Source organism: Lampetra planeri, chromosome 77, assembly GCF_965212315.1.
Source record: "Lampetra planeri chromosome 77, kcLamPlan1.2.h2, whole genome shotgun sequence".
NCBI lineage: Eukaryota > Metazoa > Chordata > Hyperoartia > Petromyzontiformes > Petromyzontidae > Lampetra > Lampetra planeri.
In genome coordinates this window covers 3,513,889-3,527,871 of record NC_136182.1, presented here as the reverse complement: position 1 = coordinate 3,527,871, position 13,983 = coordinate 3,513,889, and positions in this window count along the sequence as shown.

The window sequence follows — 13,983 nt, the reverse complement described above, 5'->3', positions numbered from 1 at the left end:
GAGGTGGGCTGCACCGGTTTCACTCTGAAGACACACGCACGACACGACTCCACCTTTTGCTATGACAGAGATTGCAGTCACCTCCCCATCTCCCGTTGGTGTGGCAGATTAAACCGAGCTTAATAACAATGAAAAAAATTGAGTACATTTCATGTCAGAGCTGTCATTCTGATGGGACAAGATTATCACGAAGGAATGTGCCACTGTGTCTCATAGTCTGCTGTAGTGTCACAGTAGCAGGCAGCGTTGCTTTGTAAATACAACTAAGTCATTTGTCATGATTTCTTTTTGTTTTCATGATATATTCTAATTGGGGCAAATATGACCCCTGGCACACAATGGCCTACTCGTTTTGAACGAACTTAGGGGAGCTCTTCAACATCCACTGCAAAGGAGAGGGTGCATCATGTATTGACATCCTGTCATGGCAGTAATAACCATCAAGAGTGCTGCCGCTGGGCCGTATCACCCATGCACGATTGTTGTAAAAATATCTGATGGTGATTCGTGTTAGATAAAGCTGCCCATCTTGACTTCGATGGCATCTCAGAGTGCTTTACAACGCAATGAGGCACTTACATATCACATCTCGCACCTCAACACATTTTACGGTGAATGAAGGGTTAGATGGTGAAGATTTGGCCGCATGGTTATGTGGGCTCACCCACAAACCATTTATGGAAAATAAATCGGTCTACAGATGAATGTACACGTGGGGTAGGCTGGAATGCACTTGTGTTCTCCCCCCGTTTTGCATGGGTTTCCTCTGGGTTCAGCAGCTTCTTCCCCGAAACTGAACCCACAAATACAATACCACTGGTCTTGGATCAAAATCGACCTCTAAAGCACTCAATTGGGATCACACACAGCAACTTTGTTCCCTACTGCGAACAAAACTTGGCAGGGCCCTCTTGAATATTTTGTCTTGAGACTCAATGATGTTCATTCTGGGTAAACAAGCATAGTAATAATGATAAAAAATAATAAACACATACACAGGACACATGCAGAGTTGCTTACCGTGGCTCAGCGGCTCCAGACTTTGCATCGTATTCTCCGAAGCCCTCTTCTCTGGATCTCAGCGCTATCAGGCCCTGCACACTGCTAGCAGCGGTGGTGGTAGCGGTGGTGGTAGCGGTGTTAATGGTGGTGCTGGTTGTGGCCGTGGCTGCCCCTTGATCATGGACCTCGGCCATGCCCTGAAGCCAACTGTGTGCGAGCGCCTGAGTGGGAGTCATCCGAAGATTTGGATCCCATCTGTTGAGAGGCACGCGGGGGCACACGTGGTGAGAGGCACGTTTCAAGGATTTACGTTTCTTCCCTTCTTCCACGAGGTCCAGGAATTTTCACCAGCAGCGGGGAGTACTCCACTGCCCAGTAGCCTAAAAATGCACTTAGCCTGCCACTGCCCATCTTTCATGGGCCTCCACAGACACCAATCTTGACACTGCTGGTACAGGTCATCGGCAGGTTCACTCAGTTCCACATCCTCCTGTACCACATCAGCTCCACCTCTTGTGATATGGCTCAGCGGTGACGACGTGACCCAGACGTACCACATTCTCCACATGTAGAGTTTTGTGATTCAAATTTTGGACTTTCGGATCAGACGAAGAGGAAGAAAAAAATGGGGGCCTATGGGTGTCTAACGATTACTTGAAGGAGAGTGACTGTTTTGAGAATCCTTGTGGGGAGGCGTGGGAGAGGGGAATGGGCAGGCGGGAGGTTGTCTTACTGTATCTACTGTAGGCAACAATGGACACAGTCCACCAACTCTGGGCCCAGGAGATGAGTAAGAATGAGAGGGTGGAGCTGGTGATCGATGGAGAGTGATCACCAATAATTTGGAGGAGATTGAGTGATGGGGAATCCTCGTGGGGGGCAGCAGGGGGAAGAGGGAGAGGAGGCAGTTCTTACTGGAGGCAGCGGCTGATAAAGTCCACAAACTCCGTGTCCTGGCTCTTGAGCACAGAGTGTAGTGGGAAGCTCCCCGGTAGGCTGTATGGTTTCTTCCAACCACCTGCAGGGGCCATGCACAGCGCAAGAGAGAGATATACATAGTTACAAACCACATCACCCACCCACTCACCCACCTATCCACCCACCCACTCGCCAACCCACTCACCTAACCATCCCCTCACCGCCTACTCAACAACAATAACCGTCATTTGCCACTAAGTGGCAGTGACATCACCATGGCGCTTGTACCAGGCTATGTGCACTTTAAGGCCACCTGAAGTGTCAAAAGCTCACTGGCAGGAGGTCATGGGACAGACTCCGGTACCATGGGTTGACTGATTGAGATGACTGGCTGTGGTAATTAAATTTAAGGTGGAGGGGTTACCAGCCTCTCGCACCCATTGGTCTCAGTGGTGGCTACAAGCCCCATGAGGGGAATTGCATGTTGAAATTGACCTTCCCTCCCTTGGCATTGCTTACCACAGCGTTACCGACCGGCACCACCTTTGAGGTAGGGTGTTGTTTTGCAACTTATCCCCGCCAACCCCTCACACCCACGCACACGCCTACCCACCCACCTACCAACCCTTCTACTCAGAAAAAAAAACATCACTCCGTTGGAATTACGCAATCACAGCCCCAAGCCACCCCTTTTAACTTACCAAAGTATATCAATCCGTAAGGAGCGGCATGTATGAAGTTTTTTGGGGGCACACCCAGCCTCTGCACACGGTTCAGACAAAGACAGAGGTCAATCATAAAGCCTCAGTAGACTGTTGGGGCAAGTGCTGTAAGCAAGTAGCAGCATGTATTGAGGCTGGAACTGTGGCACACGAGGGCATGGTTGATCACATCGCCCCAGGTACGTCACACCAAACTAGGTACTTATTTGAAGCGGAGTTGATCTAGGAGAGGCCTCGGGACCAGTTCTGATAATTGAACCTCAGGGCGGTACCCCAGGGTACCATAGTTCCCTGGCTCTCGCATAATGTCCGTGATGCAGTCATTTTTAGTCTGGTGATGGTCGGCGATGCGGTAATCGACTCATCTCAACGAGCTGTACACAATGCACTCTTAAAAGTTTAATTTTTCGAAAACGGATTTTTTAATGCTAATATTTGGTGTTTCGACATCGCGGAGTAGCACTGATTTCGCATTGATTGGTACCCCAGTCGCGGAGTTGAGTACACCCCTGGAAAAAAAAGTGTCCCAGAAATAAAATATTTAATTGCCTCGGCCATTTTGTATTATTTGGTACCCTGGTGTACCACCATGAGGATCAATTGCTGCCACCGGTGCTGGTGGTGGCAGTGGCCATGAGTGGGAATCAAACTCGGGTCTCTGCTGGGGTTTGTAGCACAGCGCGGTGCACTAACTACTGCACCACACAATCTATACACAAAGGCGAAGACAAATATCCCCCATATAGCTTTAACATACTTTTGGTCACACACATAGACAAGACAAACACGTGTACACACATGTACAAGACAGATCCCCGGTATAACCTAAACAGACTTGGGGCAAGTGATGTTAGCGAGGAGCACCTCTGAAGGCTGACACACCACACGAGGGGGGTGGGTGGCCAACACCACTCCTGGCCGCCTTTTTCTCCCTAGTGGTGATGTTTACACTGCACCAGGTACTCATTGGAGTCCGAGTCGACCTAGGGGAGGCCCACGACCGGTTCAGATAATCGTCACGTGTTGGCTGAGAGCCAGAATAGAACTTGGGTCTCCAGGTTCGTAGCGCACCGTGTTAACCGCTACACTACCTTGTACACACATGTACAAGATACACATGTACACACACACGCACGTGTAAACACGCACACAGCACAAACAGCTATAATTCGCCAAATCACCATACGGCCCCCCCTAACCCACGAGCGGACATTGTGCGAAATACCTCCATGCAGGACAGAAGAAAATCGTCTTCGTTGTTGGGCTGGAATAATTGCTTTCCAGTGGCCATCTCTGCTACCATGCAGCCCAGTGACCAAATGTCGGCAGTGCAGGTTAGATCATAGCCCAGCAACATCTCCGGAGCTATGTATGGCAGGGCATCACCGTGTCTGGCTGCACAATCACAACAACAAAAAATACATGGACTGTGCTCGCTTAGCCTTTAACAGCATCGTCATCACACATGCAGTCACATAGATACGCACACAGATGCTCACACACAGATGCCCACACACAGACACTCACACAAAGACAGACATAGACCCCATACACAACGGACACACGCAGACACTCAAACACATACACAGACAGACATAGGTATGCACATTTACAACAACCGCCATTCACCACGAAGTGGTGGTGACGTCAACATGGTGCTTGTGCCATGCTAGGTGTACTTGTAAGACGTGAAGTGTCGAAGGCCCACTGATAGGTGGTCCCTGAACAGACCCAGGTGCCATGGGTTGACTGAGATAACTGGCAGATGCACCAACTGTGTTCTCCACTGTGCCACCTCATTACATTTAAGCCGCCCGGTGCTCCGCTCAATGCTGTGAGGGAAACTGCCTCCAACTACCCAGCAGGGTCCCTCACAAGCCTCCTCCATAGAGGCTGATCTTGACACTGCTGGTACCAGTCATTGGCAAGTTCAATCAGCTCCACATCCTTCTGTACCACTTCAGTCAATATGTTCTCTAGCCCGTGCAATGCCGTTTAGCCCTATCTATCTCGCTGATCAAAAGCTGCTTGGGGATGCGGTGGCTGGGCACACGCAGATGAGGTCACTCACGTTGACTTCCCACAGTAAAGCTGGTCTTAAAATCCATGACCCTAATGGTGCCAGCCACGGTGTCTTTGACCATGATGTTGTTCTAGAAGAGAGGCAGAAGGGATTCACACACAGAGGTTATGTTGATAGAATTCAACCAGCAGTGGATCGATCATGTACCACAATACAGATTAAACAGGGGAATCAGAAGAGGTGGCGTGCTCTTGCCAAGCGTCAGTCACAGCGACAATCGCTGTTTTATGACAGCTATCACTGGGGGTGCCCCTTTCAAGTTCGTTAAGATGAGAGATGCGAGTGGCTTACGCGTGTTAATAACTGAGATATTGTCGAAGTAAAAGGGGATGGTGCTATCGACAACTGATCACCGTTGCTCCAACAGTAGAGTTGAATGAAGTGCACAGCTGTATGAGAGCCTGCTTATGAATCCCGAAAAATCATCGACAACGTGCATGGATTATGTGATGCTTTCCACCATGCATTTGCCTTTCATAGTTTTCCATTCGCAAAATCGAAGCTGACGGGCAACCAACAGGTCAAAATACGCATTAGGTATAATTCTTTGGTTCTTTCGGTAAAGTCACGTATAAAGATAAAATAATAAATTAAATAATAGCATACGACGTTTCGATTGCAACACAAGCAATCATCATCAGGTATAATGAAATAGCGACATAAAATCTAACCAGAAAACTATAGACAGACATATAAGCAGACAGATATCACCAAGATGCAGAGAGGGGTGATCGTCTCTGTGGGGTGGCCTTAAATAGACAGAGGGGGGTGGAGGCAGAATAATTCCTGCAGTCACGAAAGCTCCAAAATTAAGATTGAACCACTTCTACGGGGAAGTTCCAAGTTTACCTTTTTTCTCTCTCTCTGGGTTTTTTGTTCTCTCTCTCTGCCTGTATATTTAGTGTCATTTTTTCTGTCTACACTCGTTTTTTGTCGTTCTTAGGTTCTGCTCTGTCTGTGTGTCTCCGTTCCTCTTGTTTTTATCTTTTGTCTTTCTTTGGAATTTTCACACTTAAATTCTAACTTAGCAATCTTTGAAATACGTAATCGACCAGGCTATGCGTTAATTGTGTGTTGACCGACTCTGTGTCGTTTTACATAACATTTAGATACTTTGCTAGGTTATTTAATTTTAGTGTGTTTTTTTCTCCCTCTAAGCCTGCGTACTTCTCTACGCGTCTCCTCGTACTCATTGACATGTAAATTTTGTCTCTAACCCCTCCCTCTCGCTGCCTCCGCCCCCCTCTGTCTATTTAAGGCCACCCCACAGAGACGATCACCCCTCTCTGTACCTGTGTTGCTCGCTCTATGTATCTTGGTGATATCTGTCTGCTTATATGTCTGTCTATAGTTTTCTGGTTAGATTTTATGTCGCTATTTCATTATACCTGATGATGATTGCTTGTGTTGCAATCGAAACGTCGTATGCTATTATTTAATTTATTATTTTATCTTTATACGTGACTTTACCGAAAGAACCAAAGAATAATTCCTGCAGTCACGAAAGCTCCAAAATTAAGCATTAGGTATATTTTTGAAAATTGTCGTTTTAGCTCCGGTTCATGTCTCCCAAGTTTTGGCCAACGCCGTGATCAATGTGGCCAGTTTTCTCTGTGGTGAGTCCCCAATAGAGACATGCCTCTTCACCAAAGTCATAATTTATACCGGATCATCTTCACCAGTTTTACTGTGACCCTGCCTCCTTCCAAATAGACACAGGCCTAACACATGAACCTTGTGAGGTACAACACGACTCTTCTCCAAAGACGCATTGAACACCATGTTCACTTACTGGCCTGATGGCTGCGTGGACGGCCTCCTTTAACTCCATATGCTTCAGGAATGTGAGGATTTCCCTGGTGTATGCTTTAATTAACGCCATGTCCAAGCCCCGGAGCCCTGCTTCTTCAATCACTTGCTGGAGACTCTCCCTGTGAGAGAGGCAGCGGCAGCAGCAACAACAACGACGTTTGTAGCGTCAGTACCATCCTGCAATGCTATGCTCATTCTGATAAGGACAATAATACTATTGTCCATGCACGTTCATGACCGATATTATTATTCATCATTAATCCTGTTTGGGTTTAGGTCTATTTGCTGATGAACCAAATCAGATGGCACATCTGCCCACTTATATTTTGTATATTATATCGATTTATATTGCACCTTATTCCAGCATTTGTAAAAATTGTACATGCCATGATTGTGGTTTAGATAAAGAGTGGGGTTGTAAAAAGTGTTGGTGTGGTTATGGTGACAGGACAACATGCGACAGGATAAGGAGGGGTTGTGGTACGCCTGCTTGTAGCTGTAGGGGTAGTGATAGAGATAATGATATTGATAGGGGTTGGAGACAGCCTGGTCCTAGCAGAAAGGGTAAGTGATAGGGGTAGTGATAGTGATTGGGGTAGACCTGATCTTAGCTGGGGAATGGGAGGAGGGTGCGTGCATCTTGCACATCCCTACTTTTTGAGGCTGAGACCTCGGGAAGGCCCAGGACCGGTTCAGATAATTGTCACTGGTGTTGGCCGTGAGTGGAAATTGAACCTGGGTCACTCGGTTTCTAGTGCAGCGTGCTAATTGTTACACTACCGCTCCCTTACTCATTCTCCAGAACAGGGGGGGAGACACAAACTAAACACAGAAAAGCACCCGAGTTGAGAATCGAACCCAAGGCCCTTCTCGCCGAGAGGCATGAGCTTCACCACTGCGCTGTCACCACCCTGCTGATGGAATGGGGTGTGGCTAGGTGAACAGGGGAAGGGTTGATAGAGAAAAGACGAGGGGCCTCCAGTGCAACCACGTGTGTGTCCTGGTTGAGCCTCGCAGACACAGGGCAGCGCCACGGTATTACAATGTGTCGATGGCACAAGTGTCAAAAGTAACCACGCTATGGAGGAACATGTGGTACCTACTTCAACAGCTCCAGCACGATGCAGTAGTGCCCTCTGAAAGTGAAATCATCCAGGACTTTGACGACATTGGAGTCCTGGTTATAGTCCTTGCGTTGATGTTCCATAGCCCTCTTGAGCCCCATCTCCAATATTTAATCTGTGGAGCTGCACAGAGGAAGTCCACAAGTTAATCACTTAGCCTTGTGTAAAGGATGCACCGAAGTAACGCCTATTCGGAAATAAATAAATAAATACATATACATTCACTGGGTCTAATGGCTTTGTGAGTTTGAAGTGCTCCACTTTCATTACTGAGGAGCTATCACGGGAAAAGTGGCCGACATATGGCACACAATCGGATTTGAAGGTAGAGAGCCATTCAAATAGGATTGTACATATGTATGCTGAACTTCATTTGCACTGTACATAGCCAACCATGGTAATCGGAGATGCGTGGGAAGGACAACAAACTCAAGACGAACAGCAGTTCTAAAGAAATTTGTTTTCAATTTAGATTTAAAAGTACATAGTTTCAATGACTTTCTAATATCGGAAGGAAGAGCGTTCCAGACGGCCACAGAAGTGCATCAGAAAGCGTGAGATGCAGTGACCCTCTTTGTTCAAAGGCTAGCCAAAAGCCGCTGCAAAGATTGGTCGTCAGAGGAAACTTAATGCAAATAAGGGGATTAAATTGGGAGAGACTGAACAAATTAAGAGGGATTGGTGGTAGAGAACCATGGAAAGTTCCAGAAAGGTTTGGGAAGAGGATAAAATTAGCTTGGGAGAAAAGGGGGTTTGGGGTGCTGCCTGAATAGAGTAATTCCCTGATGTGTGACTGTGATTAACTTGAGCCAGCTCCGAGCGTGGTCCAAGGAATGCTCAGGATTTTGTAGGAGCTGAGCCTGTGCCGAGCTATGGCTGAGCTGCTCAAGCATATTTAATAGCAGCCAAGTGACTCAAGCCAGAGCCTAAGACTGAGAGTTCGAGGCTGAGCTAGAGCTGAGCCAAGGCTCTGAATGTGGGTCTCATTTTGCAAGGCGAGCACAACTCAGGAAGGCGCTACGTTTCACTGACAGAGTCTGCAGTAGTTGCACAGTTGGCGCCAATGTTATTTATAATCACAGTAGTTGAATCATGTGGAGGTGATTTTTCAGTATTGGGATGTTTGGTCCAATACCAGTTACACTGTATGTGTTTTTTAAGCTTGAGGAAGAAACTGAAACCATTAAACAAAACTATTTTAAATTTTACTAGGTAAGGCCCACTGACCTATATAGCTATTTTCTAGAGGCGACATGGCCATAGATGATAGCTTCACCAAGTGGCTTATCACGTTATAGCAGCCAAATACTCTAAACGCATGTTTCTAAATGTAGAGTAAAAAACTGGAGGACCCGAAGAAAATCCATGCTGCCACGGGGAGATCACTACAAATATATAGGTGTCATTGAACCCACGACCTCCTGCATACCAGGCGAGGGAGTTAAAATCTCGCCATGAGAAACTGGAGAACGTGGAGGGAACCAATGCAGAAGGGATGGCGAACATACTAATTCTACACGGGAGGGCGCCCAATTCAGGAGTCGAACCCAGGCCCACTTCTCGAGTTTCACTTCCACATGGCCTCATTGCGGTGCCTCTGTGGAGTCTTACCTTAAGGGTGTGACCAACATCTTCACGACCACGATGTTATTTGTCTTGTGGTCACGACACTCGATGACCTGGCCTTGATCTCCCACCACAATTGTCCTGAGCACCTCATAACGGTAGTTGAGGTGCACATGTGGGTCCTGAGCGACAATAAAACAGAGGTCAGAGGTGAGGGCACCAACTCCATCATCAACACTCATTCACCCCCCCTGTTAATTCAGTGCTCGGTTGGACAGGAATGTTGCGGGTACAATTTAATAACTTGATTCACAGTTGTGACGAACTGAAGCATGATACATTTTCATTGTGTGTGTGTGTTGGTAGGAGAGAGAGCTCTGTCATGCTGGGAATTTTCATGCTTGGTTGGAAGACCATACTGTGTCTGATAATGCTGTATGCAAGGACACTGCACGTCATCACGCAGTGAGTGATTATACTGTGTCAAGATACTGCGTGTGATGATGCTGTGCATGATGAAGATGATAATGAGGCCTGAAGTAGCAATCAGGGCAGCTGCCCTGGTTGCTACTTCAGGTGTAATAACAAGAAACCACGAACCCTGCTACTGCTGGGTTATGTGACCACCCCAATTAGGTGTTTTGTTGTGAGTCTCACCAGAATGTAATTATGCTCTTCGTCGTCGTAGCCATAGTTATTGGTGCCCCGGGAATCGTTGTGGAACGTATAGTACCAGATGTCTTTCATGGCGGCAAGTTCTACCTTCTCTCGGCGAGTTAGTTGAGGGCCAATAAGACCCAGGATTTCTGCGGACATGAGAAAAACAATAACTGTAAGTGATTTCGATTTAAAGCTTTCGTGACTGCAGGGATTCATCTTCTTGGTTCTTTCGGTAAAGTCACGTAGAAGGGAAATAATAAAATAATAAAAAGACAGCGTCTTTCCGACAGACCTGTTCTTCACCTGAGGATGGCTGCTTGCGTTGTGGCCGAAACGTCGTGAGAATTGTATTTTATCATGTTGTATTTTTATTATTTCCCTTCTACGTGACTTTACCGAAAGAACCAAGAAGAACTGTACGTAATATTTTATCATCGAAGCGCTTTTTATATAGGACAGCCTCACTCAGTCTCAAGACTCCTTTTCAGGAGGTTCCTGCAGATCTTTTGCAGAATGGGAGCAGTGCTGGTGCTGATGTGTGATCCTGAGTTGAGGAATTTGTCAGGTAAATATTTCAGGAGTGGAATGTTTTGGCCAATACATTGTGTGGTTATTTTTGTAGCGATGGGATGAAACTGGGATACCCATATGCCCACACACACACTCACACACACTCTCACTCCCTCACGTTCTTCAGAACTGGGGAAGAATATAGAAACTACACACAGGAAGGTGCTCGAATCAGGAATCAAACCCAGGACCTTCCTGCTGTGAGACACGAGTGTTGCCGTTATGCTTCCACCCTGCCACGTAAAGTTGTGATGCCACACTGGCTAATGTGGCTATTGATGTGTTTTTGTTGTTACAGTACTGAGGCCAGTGCATAGATAATCATCAGTTTGTAGAAAGTCTGGCAGACTAGGATTGAACAATTATTGTAACCATCATGTGAGAAAAGAGATCAAAGTAAATATTGGAGTTCTAGTTAACTCCAAACTCTAGCTTCCAAAAGAGCGACTGCTAGGCTCTACATTATCACTCTCACTATACCAGTCATTCAGCTGCTAATCAGAAGAAAAATACATATCCCCCCCATGCAACATGGCCACCTTGACATCATCCATGCAACATAGTCGACATGACATCACCCCTGCAACATGGCCAATGTTACGTCTCACATGACTATTATTACCTTTGGGTGATCTTCTCCGGATGGAGGCAGTAACCACAGTGTCGCAAGACCCACCATTGCTTCCACCTTCAGCGTTGCTCATCTACACAAAGACAAAGGTTCCCCACATAGGATTCAACAAGGTGTCAAAGAGACTTTGCTTCATCTCTGCACGGAATGATTTATTGTGGAGGCCAATCGCCTGCTGGCGGAATGGGCCTCCACTAGAGGCCGCTAAGTAGGGTATTTGGTCTATTCTTCCACGCTGATCTACACGTGTTGGAAGGTGAGCGTACCCACCCTTTACCCCACCACGTGCGGCAGAGGTGCAGGTTCCATTCCATCGCCCACACACCCACCCACCCACCAACTCACCACTCTCACCCCTCTCACCCCTCTCACCCATCGACTCACCCACACAGTGACACGCGGAGACACACGGAGACACACAGGGACATAAAGCCTTGACACAGTGGTTGTGTCGGTGGTGTGGGAGTAGCAGGATCAATGTGGTTGTTGTGGTGGTTTTGTTGCTTGTTATGGTTGTGGTGGTTGAGGTTTTAGTTGTGGTTTAGGTGGTTATGTTGGTTATAGTGCTTTTGGTTATGGTTACGTTGTTGTTGTGTAGGTGGTGGATATTATAGTTGTGGGGGTTATATTTTTTGTGGCAATAGTTGTGTACGTGGTGGTTGCGGTGGTCATGGATATAGTTGTTATAGTTGAGGTCGTGGTGGTTGTAGTTATAGCTATGGTGGTTATGTTATGGTTTTTGTGGTTATGGTTGTGGTTATACTTGTGATTGTTGTTGGTGGTTGTTGTGGTCAAAGTTGTGATGGCTATGTTATGTTTTTGTGGTTATATTTGTGATGAAGGTGGTTATGTTATGGTTTTTGTGGTTATGGTTGTGGTTATAATTGTGATTGTTGTTGGTGGTTGTTGTGGTCAAAGTTGTGATGGTTATGTTATGTTTTTGTGGTTATATTTGTGATGAAGGTGGTTATGTTGGCTGTCATGGTCGTTTATGTATGTGTAGGGAGCGGTAGAGTCGCGGTCAACACGCCGCACTACAAACCCGTGGACACAAGTTCGATTCTCGCTCACGGCCAACACCAGTGACGATCATCTGAACCAGTCCAGGGCCTCCCCTACGTCGACTCTGCCTCAAATGAGTACCTGTTGCTGTGTGTAATAAACATCGCCACTCGGGAGACAAAGACGGTCGGGTATGGGGCTTTCCAACCACCCGCTTGTGTGCCACACTGCCGGCCTCCATAGGTGTTCGCTAACAGCACTTGCCCCGACAGTCTGTTAAATGCTGTACGGGAGATCTTTTTATTTTGTCTTTGTAGGTGTGTTTAACTTATTTCGCACCGTACGTAGCCACTTGTGCTAACCGGAGGTGTGGTTATAGTTGTAGTGGTTATTTTATGGTTATAGTTGTGATTATATTATGGTTGTGGTTATAGTTGTGTCCATAGTTTTAGTGCTTAGAATTGTGGTTATATATTATGGTGATAGTTGTGGGTGTGGTTATAATTGTAGTTGTTGGTTTTGGTTACAGTTGTGGTTATATCTGTGGTTCTAGTTGTGGATGAATTTGTGGTTCTAGTTGTGGTTATAGTTGTGGTTCTAGTTGTGGTTATGTTCGTGGTTGAATTTGTGGTTCTAGTTGTGGTTTTAGTTATGTTTGTTGGTTGTGGTGGTTCTACTGGCGCAGATGGTGGGATGGAGGACACCTTCTGGGTCCCCTGCCCATGTGGTTCCAACAGCGATGGCTCCAGCCGGCACTGTCGCCCCTGTGCTATGTGGGTCACAAAACCTTGCCTTGCAGTCATTTTAGGAGCCCTCGCCTTCTCCAACTTCATTTGCAGCGTACATAGCCAACCGTGCTAACCGGGTGTACATTAAAACCTCGCCACAAAAGCCCTGTTGCTCGTGAGCTTAGCGACTCAAATAAATCAGGTGCTAGGTTTGTGTGATTAATGCTTACAAATCGGGGTCCATAATGATGAATATGGCAGAAGGTCGAGTTCTATCCATTTAAAACCAAACGTGTTTCTTACTAACCAGATTACAGGCAGTCCGTTCGACACCATTTGGAATGCGCTGTTGCGATGTGCTGTTCCTTTGAAACCATTATCAACACTGAGAAACCCACACAGTGATTTCCTGGATTGAAACAATGCAATGTTTGTTATCCAAACCACTATTGGCTCCCATAACACGTTTTTTACACGCAGCATCCAATAGTGGTCACTGTTGGACCAGAACCAGAAACATTACCATCTGCACATGGAGGCAACTTTCAATCATACATTTTTCACAGTTGGGAAAACATGTACGACATTAAGGAGATATTTGCCAGCATATTCTACTTAATCAATGTACGCGATGATGACAAATGTTGCATTTCTCAATCGTCAATAATTGTTGCACCAAGCTCAAAGGAACCCATTCTGGATGTGTCATGACGTTCACTGTATGCACAGGCATTGTGTTGCCATACTTCAGACAAGACAGCACACATTGAGTTGTCTTTTTAAAACCTGCACCATCTGAAGAACCAAAGTATGACGGTGTTCTTCTGGAGCAATATTTAAAGCAAGTCGGTTGTTACTGCCGCTAACCCTGAGCCCAAGTCCTTGTGGCCTGGCTTCTGGGTGAGTTTGCAGTCTCCAGCCAGCCAGAGAATCAGCAGCCACAGATTTTCGAATAAAACCTTGTTTCGGTTTGATCCACCGAACAATATCCATTGACCACACCACAAGTAAAGCAATAATGTAACTGAACAAAAATGTGAATAAATTAGGACGGTTTATTAAATGCTTTGTATCCAAGGAAATATGTACAGCAATAGACAAAATATATACAGAAATAGACTAAAAATATTTACACTAATAGACTAAAAATGTGTATCATGGGGGG